Source organism: Culex quinquefasciatus, chromosome 3, assembly GCF_015732765.1.
Source record: "Culex quinquefasciatus strain JHB chromosome 3, VPISU_Cqui_1.0_pri_paternal, whole genome shotgun sequence".
NCBI lineage: Eukaryota > Metazoa > Arthropoda > Insecta > Diptera > Culicidae > Culex > Culex quinquefasciatus.
In genome coordinates, this window is record NC_051863.1 from 162,419,359 (window position 1) to 162,432,521 (window position 13,163).

General features: G+C 35.2%; 1 protein-coding gene and 1 long non-coding RNA gene across 5 annotated transcripts in view; one reads left to right on the forward strand and one right to left on the reverse strand.

The window, feature by feature from the left end:
- The window catches only part of LOC6037257 (high affinity cAMP-specific and IBMX-insensitive 3',5'-cyclic phosphodiesterase 8), a 368,336-nt gene that overhangs the window by 322,376 nt on the left and 32,797 nt on the right, over positions 1 to 13,163 (reverse strand). The window lies entirely within an intron of this gene.
- On the forward strand, positions 6,308 to 6,908 carry LOC119770535. The gene is made up of 4 exons (XR_005278876.1): positions 6,308 to 6,451; positions 6,508 to 6,579; positions 6,639 to 6,756; positions 6,852 to 6,908. It is a non-coding gene; the product is annotated as an uncharacterized LOC119770535 (long non-coding RNA).

Consider the following 13,163-nt stretch of genomic DNA (forward strand, 5'->3'; position numbering starts at 1 on the left):
GTGCGAATATTCTTTCAAACTGTCAGAAACTTTTCCCTTTCGAGAAGGAAGAAGTCGTTGAAGTGGAAGCCGTCAATTTTTGTCTGATTGTGAGTGCTGTTAGTCAAGGTGGTAACGGGAAAAGTTTTGCAAAGTTGTATTTTTATAAGGAGAGCAATAATGCGTGAAAAGTGCGATAAAAATTTTTTTCCTCAAATTACCAAAAAATATCTTTGAATGAAACAGAACGTGTAAAGCTTTACAATTAATACAAAAATCCCAAAAAAGTTCCAATGTCAAATTCAAAACGCTTCGCTGACAAACAAATCCTTTGAAGAATGTTTCGTTTATTTTTCGGTATAAATAGAATGACAGCACACAAAGCCAACCCATTCGATTCGACGGGCTAATGTTGTTGGCCGACCTTGGCACCAAACGCAAAATTTTCACCTCCCCCCGGGGGGAGGCACGAGCAGATGATCCAAATTGAGAAGGATGGCCCGGGGGATTTGGGTGCAAACTTTTCACTTTTCACAGGTTAGCAAACGGGCAAGTTTTAGCAGCTCTCGCGAGCACACGGATTTCACGCCCCGGTGGACGTCTATCAATATTAGCATTAATCTCGACCCCATGACTCGTTCATCCGGAATTAAGGCGGACTAGAAGGGGCGAGAGTTACGAGAGCCGCGAGCGATTTTCGCGAGTTTTCCTCGAGTTGTTGTGATTTGAGGGCGTGTTGAAGGAAAGTTAGTTGAGAAGAGTTAACGCTTTATTTTGAAATTGCTAAACAATATACATCAAAAATTTAAGGGAGTGTTACAACTTTATAAAATAATCCCAGCATAATAAAAAATTATTACCACTCTGACTCAACTATTATTGAACCTACGTTTCCTTTATAATTGCTCATTAATCACTATGCATTTCTCACTTCTCATTCCACAAATCTCAAATCTTATTTTCATTTATAATTTTTAATTTTTCATTTATCATTTAACAAATTTCATTACCGATTTCTCATTTCTCATTTCTCACTTCTCACTTCTCACTTCTCACTTCTCACTTCTCATTTCTCATTTCGCATTCCTCATTTCTCATTTCTCATTTCTCATTTCTCATTTCTCATTTCTCATTTCTCATTTCTCATTTCTCACTTCTCATTTCACATTTCTCATTTCTCATTTCTCATTTCTCACTTCTCACTTCTCACTTCTCACTTCTCACTTCTCACTTCTCACTTCTCACTTCTCATTTCTCATTTCTCATTTCTCATATCTCATTTCTCATTTCTCATTTCTCATTTCTAATTTCTCATTTCTCGTTTCTCATTTCTCATTTCTCATTTCTCATTTCTCATTTCTCATATCTCATTTCTCATTTCTCATTTCTCATTTATGCTTTTGCATTTCACATTTGACTTTTTACTTTTATTTTACTTATTTTTCTCATTTCTCATTACTCATTTCTCATTTTTTACACTGCAGCATATCTGTGAAATAATCCGTTAGGGGGAAACATCATTGAAATCAAAGGTAAGAGATTGAAAAAGAGAAAGACAAAATCATAACAAACTCTACTCATCGCCATCAAAATCAAACGAAAATTCTGAGCGTGATAAAAAATACTCAAATTAAATGCAAACACATCAACACAAATACGGGCAAAAGAAAGAGAAGCAAGATAATGTAATTTTTCCACCGTCGACAGCTACTCCGCGGGCAGGTTGGCGTTTTCCATTTGCGATTTGGACGAATTCATTAAATTTTTAATCATGATGGATGCTGCTGAAAGGCAAATCATTCGGTGAACTCCACAGGGGAGGGAGAGAAAAAAAACTGCTTCAGGAATGTCACATTGGCAGGAAGCATCCGCGGAGTGACATTTGGAAAATGTTCAATAATCATAATTTTCCTGGAGGGCATGTACTTGTTTGTTTGTTTATTTTTTTCGGATTTTCGTCGTTAAATCGAGAGCGCGTTTCCTTGTCCAGGTGGATTTCCAGGAATGTAGCCTATTAAGAGGGAAAACACGTTGTATTTGATACACCAACATAATCGCTAAAACAAATATTTGTTTGCGAGGATCAGCAAAAAAGTCAGTGAGTGGAGTTTGTGTATCGTAATCAAAATCGTTCTGCGAATCGAGCCGAAGTGACCCAAAAACTATGTTTTTTTTTGTTGTTTTTAATTATAAACAAACTAGTGTGATTCAATTTAGCATCATTTTAAAGCTTAAAGGGCAAACTAATTGCCTAAAAATTAAAATTAAAAATCTAAATTTATTACGCTTAACTTAAAGAAAATTTGATCAACTAAAAGATTATATTTATCACATGATTTACAATAAACTTTTTCCTCTAAATTAAAAGACTCGTTTTACCCCCCAATCATGCACAGCAAGAACGCTGTGGAAAATATCGGAATTATAAAATAAACACCTCGTTCATCAAAATGTTTCTCGCGACTGCACCACTGCTTGCCAATGTCAGTGTCCATCTCTCACCCCCAACAAGTTACACAAAACAAGTCAGTGTAATGATTTAAAAAAGGGTTTAAAGCTAAAGACATCAATATTAGAAAAATCAGTCTCAAGAATAACTAATGTTCATTATAGTCAGCAAATTAAAAAAAAACCCAAAATGATTCGCCCTTTTCAAATGTTTTCACCAGATGCATATTCGTGACTTCCACGATGCCGGGAGCCTGTGCTACTTTGTCTAACTAGAACGGTAAACAATCACGCTCATCTCAGTCGACACTCCAGCCGGTGTTTTCTAGAGAGAGCTACGCGTATTTTATTCACACATACTAACACCAAACACTCACACTCAACAGGCGTACGGTGAATCAGCACCGTAAGAGTGCCGAAAATATGGCTAAAATTCCCAACCACCATAACCAGAGTAATGATTTTTTGTCAAAAATTATTAACAGGAAAACAGTTTAAAAAGTGTAAATTTGAAAGAATGAATATAAGCTCTATTATGTTGTAATTTTAGATCAATTTAGACTGAAAAAGTGACTTTACACCATTAAAGTGGTAAAATTACACATTTTCAAGAGGTTAAATAACACATTTTTTCTCACATAAAAGATGTACAGTAAACGGGGTGACTTTGATAGGTTTGCGATTTTTCCGCAAAATGTAGTGTACAATTAAAATACCTACTTACGAAATGGTTTAGAATCATACTGACTCTCTACCACAGTCATACCACAGTGGTCAAAGTACCTCAAGAAGAACTTTTCATATAATTTTGAAAAGTTTAAAAAGTTAGTTAACTATAGTTAAGAAAATGTTGATGAAAGTAATTATTTTAAACTTCTCAAAGTGTCATGATTATCTAAATGAACATGATTTTGAATCGGAAAACGGAATGCATTTTCGGATTCTTTGGACAATTTCCCACTAGGAGATGGTTAAATAAGTTTGTAAATAATTAATAATAAGTGTTTTCGAAAACAGTTAACAAAAAAATACAAATTTATAAGCAATTTCAGTTGAACAAATTTCATGTAAAATGTGAAAACTTGTGATTCGTGCTTCGAATTCAGTGTAAAATGCAATATAAATCGATAATTTTATAAACAAAACTAGTTTTAACCAATTTCAGGCCGAATTCCGTCTTTTAACAATTTTACCTAAAATTTATATCTATTTTGTTGAAAAGCTTATGAACTTTGTTAACTAACATTGATTTTTCTTTTAAAAACTATATCAGCTACTTTAGTGATGGTACAATTAACATACAAATAAAGTTTGAACATCTTAAATATGATTTTAACAAAAAAAAACTTTAACGATCAAAGTCACCCGGATTTTAAACTAAGAAATTTTAACGTTACTATTGTCTAAGAAAATTGAAAAAACTTTTTTTTTCCAAAATAGTGCATGGACTTTGTGTGTTTTAAAAATAAAAATCTTGAGAAAAACCTTACCTGTTGGAAAATATTCCTAAAACAAATTGAAATCCTATCAAAGTCACCCCGGTTTACGGTACCCCTTCTCAGATGTAATATTACCATGATTTGTTTTACTGTGTAATGTACAAAACTTTGGATAAGGTATTCAATTTTAGAGTCAGAAAAAATAACAAATAATCAATTTTCATAAAGGTACTCCAATGTTCTAAAATTAAATTAAACAAAAAATGCTATTCACCCTAAATTTTGCATATGATTCTCCATAAAAATAATTTATGCACAAATTTTGTTTAAACTTTTTTTTTGTTCAGAATCAATATTTAATCAAATTATCATATTTCGGCGGCAAATATTTTTGACCATGCTTTTCAATAACTCTAAAAATGCATTTTTTTGGTCCACTTATACCAGGGTGGCCACTTAAATCCCATAAACGAATAGGGACGTGGCGTTACATCGTGCTGCCATCTAGTTTTTTTAAGTGCAAGAGTGGAAAAGTGCTGACGGCGTCCTATCTCGCCCAGCAAAATGAAGTCGATAAAGTAATCGGTTTCGATGGAGAAAAAGTGGAAAACGTGGTCTAAAAATAGCGACGCAATCTCCCTATTCCCGATTTTTCCAGAACCTCAAATACATCATAGGAATTTCTTAAACAAAAATAAGGTTGCGAAAACTGTTGAACATCTACCATCGAACATAATTCCCATCTGTTTTTATTTAACAAACTATAGACAATTTTAATGCAAATAGAAGCTTAACAACAAATGTATTACAAAAGTACTTGAGGCATAGATGCACTCGCCATTTCGACGAAAGAAGAAAACTAAAACAAGCAAAAAGAAATAAATGAGAGCTCAAAAATAAGATTTATTTTTTACACTTAGTTTTTGTTCTCTTTCAAAAAACGCCTGCTTAGTTCTTTAAAACAAAAACAAAAAATTTTCCTTCTTTATATCTATGTTATCATTGAGCAATTCCAGCTCAAATCAGGGATTTTTCTGGTACTTTTGTACCCGACCCTCTCCGATTTCAATGAAACTTTGTAGCCATGTTATCCTAGGCCTATATAAGCGATTTTTGTGTATATGGAGCTAATAGTACTCGAAAATAACATTTGAGAAGGGCGTAAGGTATTTAAATATTTTTGTATTTTGTAATTTAAAAATTACTGTATCTCGAAGCCGTTGCGTCGTATCAAAAAGTGATCAAAGACAAACTTGTAGGAAATTGGACGGGCTTTCTGAAAAAAATAATTTGAAACAAAAATACACGCCACATCAATGAGATTTTTTATTTTTAAGTCTAAAACTTAAATTTAAAGGTGATGTCACGATTTTTTTTTCGTTCAAAATTTTTGAGGAAATAGCCTAAAATATAACCAAAAAAACTCAAAAAAAAATACAAAAATCATTTACTAAAACTGTATTTTTGAAAAGTGGTCTAAACGTAAAAATTTTTGAAATCCGGTAGTGTGAATCGATTCTCCAGACAATTTTACATAAAAGTCTCCATATTGACCATTGTTCTATGTCCAATCCTTGGGAAGATACAGCGGTTTTAAAAATGAAAATGTTGAAAAAACGGTTTTTTGGTGGTTTTGGCAATTTCTATATGACTTGGTTTTAAGTCTCGTAAATATTTTTACCGAAAAGCTCGTCCAATTTCCCATAAGTTTGCCTTTGACAGCATCTCAATTGGATGTAAGGGCTTACAGAAATAAGCTTAATTACATTGCTTATAACTGAAAATAGAACATTTTTTTTCAGTGTGGTAGAAACTAGGATAGTAAATTTGATTCCGTAAATATAAAAACGAAATAAATCAAAAAGCTTGTAACCTGACCACGGTCTTCATCTGCTCAGGTTTGACAATCGTCGACCGCTTATCCCACAGAGAACCGTGAAGGCAAATCTTTACAGTCTGTAGGCTTATGTATTGCACTACACTTGCACAACAGAACAACACCACAAACCTCACCACGACTGATCGTACGCTATCACGATCGTTTGCACCAGATGTCCGTACACTGCCCAATACCACCTCGCGTACGCACTATCCGCGAGTTGAACCTACTGTTCGCTCACTGAGGGTATCTGCACCAATGTTTACCCCAATCATCATCAGCATTTGCGATTACCTGAAAGTGCACACCTGTGCATGGAATGACCACGAGGGAAGACTACATCAACTACCTGTGTGACAGTCAACACGGAGATCAACATTAACACCCACGATCACCGCATAATCTCAATTAATCTCCTTCAACCAACCAGTCCAGAACAGGAGGACCGGTCTGATGACCCTGAGGGCTGACCTCACTTCGCTCACGTTGCTCTCTCGCTCACAAACGATAAGCCCGAGGATGACCCCGAAGATGACCATCGAACTGATAAAACCTACCACATGCTCTAATACCACCATCAGTTGGCAGTTAACCATAAAGCAGGTCACCTCGCTAAACCAATTTCGCGTCTGCAAGAGGAACAAAACAGTGTGAAGAAGATCTACAAGTTGGATATTTGTGCCGCGGGTTCATCGACCTGACTGCTGTAAGCAGTGTCCCGGGAAAATGGTGGATTAGTTCTAACTTAATTGTTTTATCTAGAACGCAGCTTTGAGGCTGAGGATCGGGACGGAGTGATTTCGCGGTGAACCAAATTGAACGCGATCACAATAGGTGCGAAGTGGTTCTAACCTAGCGCTGCTGATTACTAAATTAAGCGCTTATTTCTTTAGAGCAATTGGTCATCTTTTGGCCGGACTGTGGTCTGCGCCTCACCTAAGCGCCAAAGCTTTATTAACATGGCTTGTGCGCGTGCATCGATGCAGTAAGCAGGAGTATTGATTGAGATCGGTAAGATTCGTGAGGGTGTCTGCAGAGTGGACTTTTTTGGGGAAAATTGGTAGAATATCGCCATTCTAAGGACTTCTCGTTGGACTTCTGTCCAGGCCCTATTCTTCTCTTCCAAACATGTACTACAACTACAAAATGGCGGCGGCTGAACGAACGTTGGTCCACTGGAGTGGATCTACGCCGCGCTTGACTGGGCCGCTGGTGTGCCCGGAGAACCGGCTAGGAGTCGGTGGCGAGATGGTGTTACGACGGGCAGCTGGTATGACGGCGGGTCAGGACGACCAAGCCGACGAACGAGGGCGTGAGAACGCCGTACCGCAGACAGCAGCGTCGAGGGATTTACACTTTTACACTGACACATTTACACTTAGGTTAATTCACTAATATAGGTTTAGTATGACCATCTTGTCCGTACGTTTAAAACGGCCTGATGAAGGCGCCTCTTTGAGTGCGATTAAATGGATCCAATCATGATAAATTCTTGTGTATTTCTGAATTTTTCCGCCCTTTTGGGCCAAATAAAACTTGAAAAAATTATAACTAATGATTTTATTGTGCACTGCAAATATTCTACTTTTTCGGTTCTTGGTGTGGAGACGGGGAGAGGATCTTAGGAATTTCTGCTCAGCGGACGCGAACCTCAACAACTGGACTTCGTGGTGCGGGAAACAGCGTTTCTGGTGAGTTGTGAACTTTTGTTATCCAAGTCTCATACATGTCTGGTTAGCTGGTGACAAGCTGTCAAGGCAAACTTACGGGAAATTGGACGAGCTTTCCGGTAAAAATATTTTCGAGACTGAAAAACCTAGTCTGTCATAAAGAAATTGCCAAAAAGCTGTTTTTTCAACATTTTTATTTTTAAAACCGCTGTTACTTTGCAAGGATTGGACATATTACAATGGTCAATATTGAGACTTTTGTGTAAAATTGTCTGGAGAATCGATTCCCACTATCGGCTTTTGAAAATTTTGACGTTGGTCTACACTTTTCAAAAAAAAAGTTTTAGTAAATGATTTTTTATTTTTTTTTTTTTTTAGGAGAGACATACCATACTGCATTTTTCTTGAGTCTTTTTCTAACATCTTAGGCTATTTCCTCAAAAATTTTGAACGAAAAAAAATCGTGACTTCACCTTAAAATTTATCTTTTAAGCATAAAAATTTAAAAATCCCATAGAAGTGGCGTGTATTTTTCCTTCAGTGTATTTTTTTCAAAAAGCCCGTCGAATGTCCTACAAGTTTGTCCTTGACCACTTTTTGGTACGACGCAACGGCTTCGAGATACAGTAATTTTTAAATTACAAAATACAAAAATATTTAAATTTCTTACGCCCTTCTCAAATGTCATTTTCGAGTACAATTGGCTCCATATACACAAAAATGGCTCATATAGGCCTAGGATAACATGTCTACAAAGTTTCATTGAAATCGGAGAGGGTCGGGTACAAAAGTACCAGAAAAATTCCTGATTTGAGATGGAATTTCTGAATATTTAAAGCGCTAACCATTTTGTGGTTCTGTAAACTCAAATTTTAACAATTTTTCATTTTAAGCCATATGAATGCTGAAAAAAAATATGCTTTACAATTCCAATCGATTACTAAGTATTTAACTGTTCATCCATTTCCACAACCAAATCTGAATATCCAGAACAAAATTTTCAGATAAAATATATTTTTATTTTTTTTTTAATTTTGTGGAAAAATCCCGTGATCCGGTTTAATAAGAACGTTACCTCTAAGGTCATATGAAATTTTGAAAGAGACTTGTTCTTAAAACATATTTGTAATGGCCTTAACTGAAACATTTCATGAATAAATTTTACGAATTCAAAAAGCACATTACATTTTTTATAAAATAACAAGCCTAATTTTTTGCAGTTCAGGAACAAAAAATGGCAAAATTTTGTAATCTATTCTTGAATTTTTTCTATGTAGAATGCGTTTTTTTTTTGTTATTTTGAGCACGCTGTCAAATCAGGCGTCCAACTTGACATAAAAGTTTCTTTGACAACAAATTTCCAAACCGTCACCTTTTCAGGCTACACATTATTAAAAAAGACGTATTTTTTCGAATGTTCAAAAATGGAAGGGGTTGTACCACTCCTCCGTCACGAGATATCGAAAAATGGAGCTGAAATTAGAATTCGATCAAGGACAAAAATACCTTTTAACAAAGGTTCACCCAAATCGAAGAGGGGTAGGGGCAATTGCTGTGTGAGTTGTCGGAGAATTATCCCATAATTTTTTTTGGGACCGCCATTTTTTGTACAATTGCTTGAAACAATTTTGAACTCATTAGCAGCCTTTTTTAAATGGGCCGTGTTGATGTTCAATCATTCGATACAGAATTCCACAAAAATACCACCAATTAATTAAACCCCATTATCTACCGTTGACCTTCTCCAACGAGCACTTCCCGTTCCGATCGATCATTGTTCATCGACTAGCGCGCGTGTGCTTTCGTGGCTCCTCCTAATTAATGAGCCACCATAATCCACTCACATCCACTTCCATTCATTACGTCCCGTTCCAAAAGTGTTCCAGCAACAATGATGGTCGGCCGGGGTGGCCATCATCACCCACCTTCTCCCGCCATCGTCATCCCGCCTGGGCATTTCGTCAGGTGGCATGAATGCAACAATCAATCAACTCGAGAAGCCCCCGAAATTCATTCAGAAGAACCGCTTGCCTCCCTTAATCTGTGCCCCTTGTTGGCAACATTTTCCCCTTCCCCATCGCCCGTCGACACGTTTAATGGCGCGAAAGAAAAAGGTCCGTCAAACGTCAGTGGCAGTGTTGCCGGAAAATTTGCGTTATTTTTTCACCCCCGACTTTTGCATAAATCAAATCAGCTCTAAACGAGCTGATGTCGAGAGAGTTTAGGTGGCGCACAAAATTGACTGATTCCGAACTTGTTATACTTAAATCAGATGATTGATTTGATTGGTGCTAATGCCGGTGTCACGATTCTGACAGCGACTAGCCGACGACGGTGCCAGTGTGTCAGTGGGAGGTTGATCATGCCGCTGACAAGCGCAGACATATTACTCTTTTTGATGTAAAAATTATCATCAAAATTACAAATTTTTATCTTGAATTTTCCAAATCCTTTCAAAATTCGAGACCCTTGATGAAAGATCCTTATTTTGCTTCAACTTCACCGCGGAAATTATTCAAATTATTTTCAAATTTATTCTGGCAATTATTTGGGTTCATTGAAAGGTTAAAATGAGCATGCCGGAGAGCTAAAGTGGCTTCAGCCGTCAATGGCAGACAGAGTTTACAGCATTCTCCTTCTCTCGTTCAAAATAATACAAAATTTGCTTAAAGTACTCATAAAAGTTGCAAATGACGTGAACGATGATAGACAATGTGACACCTTCGTTTTCTTGTCTGAGCCAGACACGATGAGCAGGACCGGTGTGATGACTGCGAGATTGGATCTTGGGGCTCGGATATACGATGCGATAAGGTGCGATAAGGGGGGAGGAGAGCGACTCTCAGCTCGCAAGGAAAAAGTGGTACAAAATATCATAAAGCAGCTGTTCTATCCAGCAGTGTTGATAGTAATATGGTATATCTAGCCCAGAGCAGTCTTGGGTTTATCCCAGCGTATTTGATGTGCCACTCAAATTACAGAATCATCTCTTTGACTGAGGGGTAGTATGTTAATATGAGCCAATATGTTTAATTATCTTTCTGAAATTCAAAGCAGCGATAAAAATTCAAAAAAACATACTTGTAATCGGTGAAATACAGCCTCTAACAGAGTAGACAAAAAAACATGCGCTATTTTTTATATGACTGACTGTCCCAAAAATATAAAATCTTTTGGAAAGATCTTAATTTCCTTATCACACTAAAAATCAACAAATTTTTGTTAAAAAAAAATAGGGAAATGTTTCCCTTCGGGATGCTTCAGTGACCACGGGCTCAACAAAGCTGCTGTACGAGGTATTGACAAGTCCGCGTTAAGCTCGCTAACTGCCTCGACGGCTGTTGAGTTGACAATAAAAACCGAAAAAACTTTAGACACCCTGAGAATTGATGTGAGTGCGACAACTGGGCCAAAGGGATTTCAGGTCAGAACGCGTTTGACACACGTACAAGCCCGACTGCCGTAAACATTTGTAATTATAACTCGGAACTCCAGCTACCAAATTCAACCAAACACAGAATGGCCAGCCAAACAAAACGTGTTTGTTGTTGTTTAAATTGCGTGCTCTTTTTTTTTGTTAATGTCTTAATGAGACTTAAAAAACTTTAATTTTTATGTTTCTGTTTCAACCAGATGTCCAATCCAAATTGTTTGACTAAAATTTCTATTTTCTACAAAAAAAAAACAAATATAACTCGGCAGCAAATTTTTTGTCCATACATCGCTATGGACAAAAAGTTGTGTTTTTTGTCCCCTAAAACATACCAAAAATGTTGCTTTGACAGCATTTTTTCCGTGTTGTTTTTTTTTTCTGAATAGCCCTCATCACTACTGCAACTTTGCCGAAGATAACAAATCGATCAGACAATTAATTCAAAAGATTTTCGAATATTTACGAACTATTTTGCCTTCCTCACTGAGGTTAAGCTATAATCCTGCAAAACTTAAAAAAAATGAAGACTATTCGAAATTTTTGATGGATTTTCACTGTTTAAGAGTTTTTTCGATAAAATACTAATTTTTTCGAAAAATACCGTATTTTCTCAAAAATATTCAAATTTTCATCATTTGCAATATGGATATCAAACGATTCGAAATTTTGCATGTATTTTGAATATTTAAAGTTTTTGAGATGCAATACATAAATTTTCACAAAATACCGTATTTTCTCGAAAATACTAAAATTTTTAAGATTCACGAAATAAGTATAAAACGATTAGAAATCATGCATGCATTTTCACTGTTTAAGAGTTTTTATCAATAAAATACTCAAATTTTCAAAAAATATCGTATTTTTTAAAGTACTCAAATTTTTATGATTTGTATTATCGGTATCAAACGAAGCGACATTTTACCTGCTTTTCAAAATTTCGAATCGTTTCATACCCATATTGTAAATTATTATAATTCAAGTATTTTCAAGAAAATATAGTCATTTGAGAAAATTTTAGTATTTTATTCAAATAACTATAAACAGATAAAATTCATGCAAAATTTTGAATCTTTTGATAATATAAAAAATTGAGTATTTTCGAAAAAAACAGTATTTTGAGAAAATTTTAGAATTTCAAAAAAAAAATATAACCTCTAAAACAGTTAAAATAAATGCAAAACTGCAAATCATTTGATACCCATATATTGCGAAACATAAAAATTTGAGTATTTTCGAGATAATTCGATATTTTATAAAAAAAAATTATATTTCATTCAAAATACTCTAAAACAGTGCAACATTAAAAAAATTGAGTACTTTAAAAAAATATAGCATTTGGTGATTTTTTTTTAATTTATACTTTTAAACTTACCATTAGATCAATAAAATATTTACTTAGAGGAAGCTTGAAAATTCAACATAACTTGGTTGGTTTAAGTCAATTTTAGAAAAATATTTAATATAAGTTATCGTCCGTTATCGCCGATAGAAGTATCGGAATGGAGCAATTCCAGCCCAAAACAGGAATTTTTCAGGTACTTTTTTCTCGACCCTCTCCGATTTCAATGAAACTTTGTAGACATGTTATCCTACGCTTATATAAGCCATTTTTGTGTATATGGAGCCAGTTCCACACGATAATGACATTTGAGAAGGGTGTAAGTGTTTTAAATATTTTTGTAATTCGGAATTTAAATATTTCTGTATCTCGAAGCCGTTGCATCGTATCAAAAAGTGGTCAAAGACAAACTTGTAGGAAATTTGACGGGCTTTTCGATAAAAATACACTGAAAGAAAAAAAACACCCAACTTTTATGACATTTTTGATTTTTAAGTTTAAAAGTCAAATTTGAGGGGGAGCCTACGATTTTTTTTCGTTCAAAATTTTTGTGAAGATAGCCTAAGATGTTAAAAAAGACAAACGAAAAATGCAGGATGGAGCAACTCACCTAAAAAAATACAAACATCATTTACTGAAACTGTATTTTTGAAAAGTGCTCTAAACGTCAAAATTTTCAAAAACCGAATACGGGAATCGATTCTCCAGACAATTTTACATAAAAGTCTCCATATTGACCATTGTCCTAAGTCCAATCCTTGTAAAGTTACAGCGGTTTTAAAAGTAAAAATGTTGAAAAAATAGGTTTATTGATGGTTTTTGGCAATTTCTAAATGACAGACTTAATTTTTCAGTCTCGTAAATATTTTTACCGGAAAGCTCGTCAAATTTCCCATAAGTTTGTCTTTGACAACATTTAAATTGGATGTATGAGCTTGCAGATATAAGCTAATTACATTGCTCATAATTGAAAACA